This window comes from Anomaloglossus baeobatrachus, unplaced genomic scaffold (genome assembly GCF_048569485.1).
Source record: "Anomaloglossus baeobatrachus isolate aAnoBae1 unplaced genomic scaffold, aAnoBae1.hap1 Scaffold_4317, whole genome shotgun sequence".
Taxonomy (NCBI): Eukaryota; Metazoa; Chordata; class Amphibia; order Anura; family Aromobatidae; genus Anomaloglossus; species Anomaloglossus baeobatrachus.
This window is the reverse complement of record NW_027443653.1, coordinates 26,369-38,717: the sequence shown is the minus strand read 5'-3', so window position 1 is coordinate 38,717 and position 12,349 is coordinate 26,369. Positions and strand designations below refer to the sequence as shown.

Sequence of the window (12,349 nt, the reverse complement as noted above, 5' to 3'; positions counted from 1 at the left end):
AGTAGGTTGCAAACATTCATCACCCATGACTGTCCCCAATTGAGCTCAGAAGCTCAATGTCTATCATGACCTCTCTTTTAGAATGTCCAAGAGCAAGCAAACTATTCCTCCAGGAGAGGGCGCCAACAGACTACTAAAGAGATCATCATTACTCAAAGAAAACCCCAAAAACCAATGCATGATAGGAATAAACAGGTAACTTTCTTTGGAGTGGAAGCGGAGAGATCGCACCAGATGCCAATTCTAGATGTTATCACACCTGTGGTCACTGCAGCAGCAGGTGAATCCACTTTGTCCAAAAGGGATCTATTCCATTCAATTGCAAATGATCTAGATAAGACAGAGAACTGCAGCACGGGGACATAGCCGAGTTGGTCAGGTTGAGTGGTGATGAGTTTGCTATTTGGATGAATAAAGAAAGTCAAAAGTGTGAAAGATAAAAAACAAAAGGAGGAAGTGTGAAAAGTGAATGGGCCAAATTGAGGTGCATATGAAGACGTATGCTTTCTTCCAATTCATTAAATCGGGCTAATATGAATCAGGTGAATTGAGTTCTGCTTTTGGAAACTGGGTTAAGAAGGGGTGCACCGTTCCTGGAGGTACTGCAATACCAGGTCAATGCGTGGAGTGGACAGAGCAAGCTCTTTTTCCATCTCCCTGTTCTAAAAATCCATTTAATATATGGTCCCCAGATAGGGGACGTATCAGATATTAAACTGATAAGAACAGATACTACACTTGATCTTAGCCAAAAGGCCGAGAAGCGATAACCAGAATTGGTTTGGGCCTCGAGTGGCACCCTGGCCTATGCCGGACACATCTTAGGGAGAGAGAGCGAGAGGGAGACAAACCCACGCCTACACAAGACATTTTGTCACCCAAGCCAACCCTTGAAAAGGCTGCTTTGCAGAGCCAAAACAAGAAGAATGGTGCGTTTTGCAGCCGCCGCCCACTGCAATGAATCTGAATAACTCCTCCTTTAGGGCGCAAGCAACTCCCCTCCCCCTTGCAGTCTTTCCAATTCACGATACAAAAAGACGGACAGGACAGGTTGCCTGACTTTCCGTCACTGCCACCCTTTGCCATCCTTACCCGTAGAAAGCCCTTTCATCATCCCCAAACCCTAATCTTTTCCCTTTCCTTCCCAGCCCCCAAACCCTGCCCTCTGTACCTTTCTCACCACCCGCTTCCCTTCTCCTGTCATCCCCCTACCACCCGGGAAAAAAAGAGATTGCCCCCTCCTTCCACTAGCCCACCCTCCCACCCAAAGAACAACTTCTTCTGCGCAGCTTGTTTTCTAGGCAGCAGCGCTATTGTGATGTCATCGGGGGGCATTGTGACAAGCCGCCAGTGTTCCGTCTCTTCATGTTGTGCACAGTTCAAACGGAAAATACATCAACAGGCAGACTACAGAAAAGCTTACTATCAAAGGTTAGAGGGGGGCTTTCTCAGAGGGCTTTTTACAGTTTTTCTATTCCCAATTAGCCGTTTAAGTGTACTTATTGAAAGTAGTAATTCTTTCATAGGCCGCCCTTTCTTAGTATTTGACGTTCCTTATATTGCGGTATGAGGCTTCGCAGTAGGTTGCAAACATTCATCACCCATGACTGTCCCCAATTGAGCTCAGAAGCTCAATGTCTATCATGACCTCTCTTTTAGAATGTCCAAGAGCAAGCAAACTATTCCTCCAGGAGAGGGCGCCAACAGACTACTAAAGAGATCATCATTACTCAAAGAAAACCCCAAAAACCAATGCATGATAGGAATAAACAGGTAACTTTCTTTGGAGTGGAAGCGGAGAGATCGCACCAGATGCCAATTCTAGATGTTATCACACCTGTGGTCACTGCAGCAGCAGGTGAATCCACTTTGTCCAAAAGGGATCTATTCCATTCAATTGCAAATGATCTAGATAAGACAGAGAACTGCAGCACGGGGACATAGCCGAGTTGGTCAGGTTGAGTGGTGATGAGTTTGCTATTTGGATGAATAAAGAAAGTCAAAAGTGTGAAAGATAAAAAACAAAAGGAGGAAGTGTGAAAAGTGAATGGGCCAAATTGAGGTGCATATGAAGACGTATGCTTTCTTCCAATTCATTAAATCGGGCTAATATGAATCAGGTGAATTGAGTTCTGCTTTTGGAAACTGGGTTAAGAAGGGGTGCACCGTTCCTGGAGGTACTGCAATACCAGGTCAATGCGTGGAGTGGACAGAGCAAGCTCTTTTTCCATCTCCCTGTTCTAAAAATCCATTTAATATATGGTCCCCAGATAGGGGACGTATCAGATATTAAACTGATAAGAACAGATACTACACTTGATCTTAGCCAAAAGGCCGAGAAGCGATAACCAGAATTGGTTTGGGCCTCGAGTGGCACCCTGGCCTATGCCGGACACATCTTAGGGAGAGAGAGCGAGAGGGAGACAAACCCACGCCTACACAAGACATTTTGTCACCCAAGCCAACCCTTGAAAAGGCTGCTTTGCAGAGCCAAAACAAGAAGAATGGTGCGTTTTGCAGCCGCCGCCCACTGCAATGAATCTGAATAACTCCTCCTTTAGGGCGCAAGCAACTCCCCTCCCCCTTGCAGTCTTTCCAATTCACGATACAAAAAGACGGACAGGACAGGTTGCCTGACTTTCCGTCACTGCCACCCTTTGCCATCCTTACCCGTAGAAAGCCCTTTCATCATCCCCAAACCCTAATCTTTTCCCTTTCCTTCCCAGCCCCCAAACCCTGCCCTCTGTACCTTTCTCACCACCCGCTTCCCTTCTCCTGTCATCCCCCTACCACCCGGGAAAAAAAGAGATTGCCCCCTCCTTCCACTAGCCCACCCTCCCACCCAAAGAACAACTTCTTCTGCGCAGCTTGTTTTCTAGGCAGCAGCGCTATTGTGATGTCATCGGGGGGCATTGTGACAAGCCGCCAGTGTTCCGTCTCTTCATGTTGTGCACAGTTCAAACGGAAAATACATCAACAGGCAGACTACAGAAAAGCTTACTATCAAAGGTTAGAGGGGGGCTTTCTCAGAGGGCTTTTTACAGTTTTTCTATTCCCAATTAGCCGTTTAAGTGTACTTATTGAAAGTAGTAATTCTTTCATAGGCCGCCCTTTCTTAGTATTTGACGTTCCTTATATTGCGGTATGAGGCTTCGCAGTAGGTTGCAAACATTCATCACCCATGACTGTCCCCAATTGAGCTCAGAAGCTCAATGTCTATCATGACCTCTCTTTTAGAATGTCCAAGAGCAAGCAAACTATTCCTCCAGGAGAGGGCGCCAACAGACTACTAAAGAGATCATCATTACTCAAAGAAAACCCCAAAAACCAATGCATGATAGGAATAAACAGGTAACTTTCTTTGGAGTGGAAGCGGAGAGATCGCACCAGATGCCAATTCTAGATGTTATCACACCTGTGGTCACTGCAGCAGCAGGTGAATCCACTTTGTCCAAAAGGGATCTATTCCATTCAATTGCAAATGATCTAGATAAGACAGAGAACTGCAGCACGGGGACATAGCCGAGTTGGTCAGGTTGAGTGGTGATGAGTTTGCTATTTGGATGAATAAAGAAAGTCAAAAGTGTGAAAGATAAAAAACAAAAGGAGGAAGTGTGAAAAGTGAATGGGCCAAATTGAGGTGCATATGAAGACGTATGCTTTCTTCCAATTCATTAAATCGGGCTAATATGAATCAGGTGAATTGAGTTCTGCTTTTGGAAACTGGGTTAAGAAGGGGTGCACCGTTCCTGGAGGTACTGCAATACCAGGTCAATGCGTGGAGTGGACAGAGCAAGCTCTTTTTCCATCTCCCTGTTCTAAAAATCCATTTAATATATGGTCCCCAGATAGGGGACGTATCAGATATTAAACTGATAAGAACAGATACTACACTTGATCTTAGCCAAAAGGCCGAGAAGCGATAACCAGAATTGGTTTGGGCCTCGAGTGGCACCCTGGCCTATGCCGGACACATCTTAGGGAGAGAGAGCGAGAGGGAGACAAACCCACGCCTACACAAGACATTTTGTCACCCAAGCCAACCCTTGAAAAGGCTGCTTTGCAGAGCCAAAACAAGAAGAATGGTGCGTTTTGCAGCCGCCGCCCACTGCAATGAATCTGAATAACTCCTCCTTTAGGGCGCAAGCAACTCCCCTCCCCCTTGCAGTCTTTCCAATTCACGATACAAAAAGACGGACAGGACAGGTTGCCTGACTTTCCGTCACTGCCACCCTTTGCCATCCTTACCCGTAGAAAGCCCTTTCATCATCCCCAAACCCTAATCTTTTCCCTTTCCTTCCCAGCCCCCAAACCCTGCCCTCTGTACCTTTCTCACCACCCGCTTCCCTTCTCCTGTCATCCCCCTACCACCCGGGAAAAAAAGAGATTGCCCCCTCCTTCCACTAGCCCACCCTCCCACCCAAAGAACAACTTCTTCTGCGCAGCTTGTTTTCTAGGCAGCAGCGCTATTGTGATGTCATCGGGGGGCATTGTGACAAGCCGCCAGTGTTCCGTCTCTTCATGTTGTGCACAGTTCAAACGGAAAATACATCAACAGGCAGACTACAGAAAAGCTTACTATCAAAGGTTAGAGGGGGGCTTTCTCAGAGGGCTTTTTACAGTTTTTCTATTCCCAATTAGCCGTTTAAGTGTACTTATTGAAAGTAGTAATTCTTTCATAGGCCGCCCTTTCTTAGTATTTGACGTTCCTTATATTGCGGTATGAGGCTTCGCAGTAGGTTGCAAACATTCATCACCCATGACTGTCCCCAATTGAGCTCAGAAGCTCAATGTCTATCATGACCTCTCTTTTAGAATGTCCAAGAGCAAGCAAACTATTCCTCCAGGAGAGGGCGCCAACAGACTACTAAAGAGATCATCATTACTCAAAGAAAACCCCAAAAACCAATGCATGATAGGAATAAACAGGTAACTTTCTTTGGAGTGGAAGCGGAGAGATCGCACCAGATGCCAATTCTAGATGTTATCACACCTGTGGTCACTGCAGCAGCAGGTGAATCCACTTTGTCCAAAAGGGATCTATTCCATTCAATTGCAAATGATCTAGATAAGACAGAGAACTGCAGCACGGGGACATAGCCGAGTTGGTCAGGTTGAGTGGTGATGAGTTTGCTATTTGGATGAATAAAGAAAGTCAAAAGTGTGAAAGATAAAAAACAAAAGGAGGAAGTGTGAAAAGTGAATGGGCCAAATTGAGGTGCATATGAAGACGTATGCTTTCTTCCAATTCATTAAATCGGGCTAATATGAATCAGGTGAATTGAGTTCTGCTTTTGGAAACTGGGTTAAGAAGGGGTGCACCGTTCCTGGAGGTACTGCAATACCAGGTCAATGCGTGGAGTGGACAGAGCAAGCTCTTTTTCCATCTCCCTGTTCTAAAAATCCATTTAATATATGGTCCCCAGATAGGGGACGTATCAGATATTAAACTGATAAGAACAGATTTTGATTTAATGAAGCTTTCCAAAGCACCACAAAAAATGCATGACCGAAGTCACACCAAAAACAGTGCAAAGGCTAGGATTCGTGTGGACCCCACCGTGAGGAGAGGGTCCCCAAAAATCAACCCCGTCCCTCCGAGCCAGAAGGCCACAGCAAGGGTCAGGGATCTTCGGTGCTCCCCCAAGCCGAAGCCTGGTTGAGCCTTGTCGTTGCTCCCAGTGTCCACCCAGGCATCTTACCCAAGTGGAGTAGAGAGCTACTAGTTGTTGGTTTCGCAGCCGAAACTGCCCGGACCGTCAACCGGTGTTGGTTTCTCAGCCCAAGGCTAACCGGACCTCCAACCGGGTGTTGGTTTCTCAGCCGAAGCTGACCCAGACCTCCAACCGGGTGTTGGTTTCTCAGCCGAAGCTGACCCAGACCTCCAACCGGGTGTTAGTTTCTCAGCCCAAAGCTGACCAGACCTCCGACCGGGATTATAAAAATTTCCCTTCCTAGCCAGAAGGCCGGGATAGGATAATATGCTCAAAAAGTATGAAAAGGCAAGGTACGGTGTGCTACAGAGCCCAAGGCTTGCCGGGGTCCCAAGCCAGCAAGCTCAGACTCACTCCAGGGTCGTCAGTCCTGGGGCACGTTGTACCATAGCCCCCCACCCTTACTCAGTCTAATAGCCTCGATCCTGGTAGGGCCATGTTTTCCTCTAGATGAATATACTATCCACCCAGAGTACTAGCAAGCGCAACCTTCCAGTGTGCATTGTATCATTGTACTAAGGTGGCCTGGAGCTTAAACCACCTCTTCGAACAACACTACACTTGATCTTAGCCAAAAGGCCGAGAAGCGATAACCAGAATTGGTTTGGGCCTCGAGTGGCACCCTGGCCTATGCCGGACACATCTTAGGGAGAGAGAGCGAGAGGGAGACAAACCCACGCCTACACAAGACATTTTGTCACCCAAGCCAACCCTTGAAAAGGCTGCTTTGCAGAGCCAAAACAAGAAGAATGGTGCGTTTTGCAGCCGCCGCCCACTGCAATGAATCTGAATAACTCCTCCTTTAGGGCGCAAGCAACTCCCCTCCCCCTTGCAGTCTTTCCAATTCACGATACAAAAAGACGGACAGGACAGGTTGCCTGACTTTCCGTCACTGCCACCCTTTGCCATCCTTACCCGTAGAAAGCCCTTTCATCATCCCCAAACCCTAATCTTTTCCCTTTCCTTCCCAGCCCCCAAACCCTGCCCTCTGTACCTTTCTCACCACCCGCTTCCCTTCTCCTGTCATCCCCCTACCACCCGGGAAAAAAAGAGATTGCCCCCTCCTTCCACTAGCCCACCCTCCCACCCAAAGAACAACTTCTTCTGCGCAGCTTGTTTTCTAGGCAGCAGCGCTATTGTGATGTCATCGGGGGGCATTGTGACAAGCCGCCAGTGTTCCGTCTCTTCATGTTGTGCACAGTTCAAACGGAAAATACATCAACAGGCAGACTACAGAAAAGCTTACTATCAAAGGTTAGAGGGGGGCTTTCTCAGAGGGCTTTTTACAGTTTTTCTATTCCCAATTAGCCGTTTAAGTGTACTTATTGAAAGTAGTAATTCTTTCATAGGCCGCCCTTTCTTAGTATTTGACGTTCCTTATATTGCGGTATGAGGCTTCGCAGTAGGTTGCAAACATTCATCACCCATGACTGTCCTCAATTGAGCTCAGAAGCTCAATGTCTATCATGACCTCTCTTTTAGAATGTCCAAGAGCAAGCAAACTATTCCTCCAGGAGAGGGCGCCAACAGACTACTAAAGAGATCATCATTACTCAAAGAAAACCCCAAAAACCAATGCATGATAGGAATAAACAGGTAACTTTCTTTGGAGTGGAAGCGGAGAGATCGCACCAGATGCCAATTCTAGATGTTATCACACCTGTGGTCACTGCAGCAGCAGGTGAATCCACTTTGTCCAAAAGGGATCTATTCCATTCAATTGCAAATGATCTAGATAAGACAGAGAACTGCAGCACGGGGACATAGCCGAGTTGGTCAGGTTGAGTGGTGATGAGTTTGCTATTTGGATGAATAAAGAAAGTCAAAAGTGTGAAAGATAAAAAACAAAAGGAGGAAGTGTGAAAAGTGAATGGGCCAAATTGAGGTGCATATGAAGACGTATGCTTTCTTCCAATTCATTAAATCGGGCTAATATGAATCAGGTGAATTGAGTTCTGCTTTTGGAAACTGGGTTAAGAAGGGGTGCACCGTTCCTGGAGGTACTGAAATACCAGGTCAATGCGTGGAGTGGACAGAGCAAGCTCTTTTTCCATCTCCCTGTTCTAAAAATCCATTTAATATATGGTCCCCAGATAGGGGACGTATCAGATATTAAACTGATAAGAACAGATACTACACTTGATCTTAGCCAAAAGGCCGAGAAGCGATAACCAGAATTGGTTTGGGCCTCGAGTGGCACCCTGGCCTATGCCGGACACATCTTAGGGAGAGAGAGCGAGAGGGAGACAAACCCACGCCTACACAAGACATTTTGTCACCCAAGCCAACCCTTGAAAAGGCTGCTTTGCAGAGCCAAAACAAGAAGAATGGTGCGTTTTGCAGCCGCCGCCCACTGCAATGAATCTGAATAACTCCTCCTTTAGGGCGCAAGCAACTCCCCTCCCCCTTGCAGTCTTTCCAATTCACGATACAAAAAGACGGACAGGACAGGTTGCCTGACTTTCCGTCACTGCCACCCTTTGCCATCCTTACCCGTAGAAAGCCCTTTCATCATCCCCAAACCCTAATCTTTTCCCTTTCCTTCCCAGCCCCCAAACCCTGCCCTCTGTACCTTTCTCACCACCCGCTTCCCTTCTCCTGTCATCCCCCTACCACCCGGGAAAAAAAGAGATTGCCCCCTCCTTCCACTAGCCCACCCTCCCACCCAAAGAACAACTTCTTCTGCGCAGCTTGTTTTCTAGGCAGCAGCGCTATTGTGATGTCATCGGGGGGCATTGTGACAAGCCGCCAGTGTTCCGTCTCTTCATGTTGTGCACAGTTCAAACGGAAAATACATCAACAGGCAGACTACAGAAAAGCTTACTATCAAAAGGTTAGAGGGGGGCTTTCTCAGAGGGCTTTTTACAGTTTTTCTATTCCCAATTAGCCGTTTAAGTGTACTTATTGAAAGTAGTAATTCTTTCATAGGCCGCCCTTTCTTAGTATTTGACGTTCCTTATATTGCGGTATGAGGCTTCGCAGTAGGTTGCAAACATTCATCACCCATGACTGTCCCCAATTGAGCTCAGAAGCTCAATGTCTATCATGACCTCTCTTTTAGAATGTCCAAGAGCAAGCAAACTATTCCTCCAGGAGAGGGCGCCAACAGACTACTAAAGAGATCATCATTACTCAAAGAAAACCCCAAAAACCAATGCATGATAGGAATAAACAGGTAACTTTCTTTGGAGTGGAAGCGGAGAGATCGCACCAGATGCCAATTCTAGATGTTATCACACCTGTGGTCACTGCAGCAGCAGGTGAATCCACTTTGTCCAAAAGGGATCTATTCCATTCAATTGCAAATGATCTAGATAAGACAGAGAACTGCAGCACGGGGACATAGCCGAGTTGGTCAGGTTGAGTGGTGATGAGTTTGCTATTTGGATGAATAAAGAAAGTCAAAAGTGTGAAAGATAAAAAACAAAAGGAGGAAGTGTGAAAAGTGAATGGGCCAAATTGAGGTGCATATGAAGACGTATGCTTTCTTCCAATTCATTAAATCGGGCTAATATGAATCAGGTGAATTGAGTTCTGCTTTTGGAAACTGGGTTAAGAAGGGGTGCACCGTTCCTGGAGGTACTGCAATACCAGGTCAATGCGTGGAGTGGACAGAGCAAGCTCTTTTTCCATCTCCCTGTTCTAAAAATCCATTTAATATATGGTCCCCAGATAGGGGACGTATCAGATATTAAACTGATAAGAACAGATACTACACTTGATCTTAGCCAAAAGGCCGAGAAGCGATAACCAGAATTGGTTTGGGCCTCGAGTGGCACCCTGGCCTATGCCGGACACATCTTAGGGAGAGAGAGCGAGAGGGAGACAAACCCACGCCTACACAAGACATTTTGTCACCCAAGCCAACCCTTGAAAAGGCTGCTTTGCAGAGCCAAAACAAGAAGAATGGTGCGTTTTGCAGCCGCCGCCCACTGCAATGAATCTGAATAACTCCTCCTTTAGGGCGCAAGCAACTCCCCTCCCCCTTGCAGTCTTTCCAATTCACGATACAAAAAGACGGACAGGACAGGTTGCCTGACTTTCCGTCACTGCCACCCTTTGCCATCCTTACCCGTAGAAAGCCCTTTCATCATCCCCAAACCCTAATCTTTTCCCTTTCCTTCCCAGCCCCCAAACCCTGCCCTCTGTACCTTTCTCACCACCCGCTTCCCTTCTCCTGTCATCCCCCTACCACCCGGGAAAAAAAGAGATTGCCCCCTCCTTCCACTAGCCCACCCTCCCACCCAAAGAACAACTTCTTCTGCGCAGCTTGTTTTCTAGGCAGCAGCGCTATTGTGATGTCATCGGGGGGCATTGTGACAAGCCGCCAGTGTTCCGTCTCTTCATGTTGTGCACAGTTCAAACGGAAAATACATCAACAGGCAGACTACAGAAAAGCTTACTATCAAAGGTTAGAGGGGGGCTTTCTCAGAGGGCTTTTTACAGTTTTTCTATTCCCAATTAGCCGTTTAAGTGTACTTATTGAAAGTAGTAATTCTTTCATAGGCCGCCCTTTCTTAGTATTTGACGTTCCTTATATTGCGGTATGAGGCTTCGCAGTAGGTTGCAAACATTCATCACCCATGACTGTCCCCAATTGAGCTCAGAAGCTCAATGTCTATCATGACCTCTCTTTTAGAATGTCCAAGAGCAAGCAAACTATTCCTCCAGGAGAGGGCGCCAACAGACTACTAAAGAGATCATCATTACTCAAAGAAAACCCCAAAAACCAATGCATGATAGGAATAAACAGGTAACTTTCTTTGGAGTGGAAGCGGAGAGATCGCACCAGATGCCAATTCTAGATGTTATCACACCTGTGGTCACTGCAGCAGCAGGTGAATCCACTTTGTCCAAAAGGGATCTATTCCATTCAATTGCAAATGATCTAGATAAGACAGAGAACTGCAGCACGGGGACATAGCCGAGTTGGTCAGGTTGAGTGGTGATGAGTTTGCTATTTGGATGAATAAAGAAAGTCAAAAGTGTGAAAGATAAAAAACAAAAGGAGGAAGTGTGAAAAGTGAATGGGCCAAATTGAGGTGCATATGAAGACGTATGCTTTCTTCCAATTCATTAAATCGGGCTAATATGAATCAGGTGAATTGAGTTCTGCTTTTGGAAACTGGGTTAAGAAGGGGTGCACCGTTCCTGGAGGTACTGCAATACCAGGTCAATGCGTGGAGTGGACAGAGCAAGCTCTTTTTCCATCTCCCTGTTCTAAAAATCCATTTAATATATGGTCCCCAGATAGGGGACGTATCAGATATTAAACTGATAAGAACAGATACTACACTTGATCTTAGCCAAAAGGCCGAGAAGCGATAACCAGAATTGGTTTGGGCCTCGAGTGGCACCCTGGCCTATGCCGGACACATCTTAGGGAGAGAGAGCGAGAGGGAGACAAACCCACGCCTACACAAGACATTTTGTCACCCAAGCCAACCCTTGAAAAGGCTGCTTTGCAGAGCCAAAACAAGAAGAATGGTGCGTTTTGCAGCCGCCGCCCACTGCAATGAATCTGAATAACTCCTCCTTTAGGGCGCAAGCAACTCCCCTCCCCCTTGCAGTCTTTCCAATTCACGATACAAAAAGACGGACAGGACAGGTTGCCTGACTTTCCGTCACTGCCACCCTTTGCCATCCTTACCCGTAGAAAGCCCTTTCATCATCCCCAAACCCTAATCTTTTCCCTTTCCTTCCCAGCCCCCAAACCCTGCCCTCTGTACCTTTCTCACCACCCGCTTCCCTTCTCCTGTCATCCCCCTACCACCCGGGAAAAAAAGAGATTGCCCCCTCCTTCCACTAGCCCACCCTCCCACCCAAAGAACAACTTCTTCTGCGCAGCTTGTTTTCTAGGCAGCAGCGCTATTGTGATGTCATCGGGGGGCATTGTGACAAGCCGCCAGTGTTCCGTCTCTTCATGTTGTGCACAGTTCAAACGGAAAATACATCAACAGGCAGACTACAGAAAAGCTTACTATCAAAGGTTAGAGGGGGGCTTTCTCAGAGGGCTTTTTACAGTTTTTCTATTCCCAATTAGCCGTTTAAGTGTACTTATTGAAAGTAGTAATTCTTTCATAGGCCGCCCTTTCTTAGTATTTGACGTTCCTTATATTGCGGTATGAGGCTTCGCAGTAGGTTGCAAACATTCATCACCCATGACTGTCCCCAATTGAGCTCAGAAGCTCAATGTCTATCATGACCTCTCTTTTAGAATGTCCAAGAGCAAGCAAACTATTCCTCCAGGAGAGGGCGCCAACAGACTACTAAAGAGATCATCATTACTCAAAGAAAACCCCAAAAACCAATGCATGATAGGAATAAACAGGTAACTTTCTTTGGAGTGGAAGCGGAGAGATCGCACCAGATGCCAATTCTAGATGTTATCACACCTGTGGTCACTGCAGCAGCAGGTGAATCCACTTTGTCCAAAAGGGATCTATTCCATTCAATTGCAAATGATCTAGATAAGACAGAGAACTGCAGCACGGGGACATAGCCGAGTTGGTCAGGTTGAGTGGTGATGAGTTTGCTATTTGGATGAATAAAGAAAGTCAAAAGTGTGAAAGATAAAAAACAAAAGGAGGAAGTGTGAAAAGTGAATGGGCCAAATTGAGGTGCATATGAAGACG

The 12,349-nt window shown here is 46.6% G+C and overlaps 7 non-coding genes across 7 annotated transcripts; all 7 read right to left on the bottom strand.

Moving 5' to 3' along the window:
- Positions 1-577: 577 nt before the first annotated feature.
- On the bottom strand, positions 578-768 carry LOC142279432 (U2 spliceosomal RNA). The gene has a single exon (XR_012742062.1). It is a non-coding gene; the product is annotated as a U2 spliceosomal RNA (small nuclear RNA).
- Positions 769-2,155: 1,387 nt separating this feature from the next.
- Positions 2,156-2,346, bottom strand: LOC142279431 (U2 spliceosomal RNA). Its single transcript, XR_012742061.1, has one exon. It is a non-coding gene; the product is annotated as a U2 spliceosomal RNA (small nuclear RNA).
- Positions 2,347-3,733: 1,387 nt separating this feature from the next.
- On the bottom strand, positions 3,734-3,924 carry LOC142279430 (U2 spliceosomal RNA). The gene has a single exon (XR_012742060.1). It is a non-coding gene; the product is annotated as a U2 spliceosomal RNA (small nuclear RNA).
- A 1,387-nt stretch (positions 3,925-5,311) lies between these two features.
- Positions 5,312-5,507, bottom strand: LOC142279434 (U2 spliceosomal RNA). Its single transcript, XR_012742064.1, has one exon. It is a non-coding gene; the product is annotated as a U2 spliceosomal RNA (small nuclear RNA).
- Positions 5,508-7,692: 2,185 nt separating this feature from the next.
- LOC142279433 (U2 spliceosomal RNA) lies at positions 7,693-7,883 on the bottom strand. The gene has a single exon (XR_012742063.1). It is a non-coding gene; the product is annotated as a U2 spliceosomal RNA (small nuclear RNA).
- A 1,388-nt stretch (positions 7,884-9,271) lies between these two features.
- Positions 9,272-9,462, bottom strand: LOC142279428 (U2 spliceosomal RNA). The gene has a single exon (XR_012742059.1). It is a non-coding gene; the product is annotated as a U2 spliceosomal RNA (small nuclear RNA).
- Positions 9,463-10,849: 1,387 nt separating this feature from the next.
- LOC142279427 (U2 spliceosomal RNA) lies at positions 10,850-11,040 on the bottom strand. The gene has a single exon (XR_012742058.1). It is a non-coding gene; the product is annotated as a U2 spliceosomal RNA (small nuclear RNA).
- Between the last annotated feature and the right edge of the window lie 1,309 nt (positions 11,041-12,349).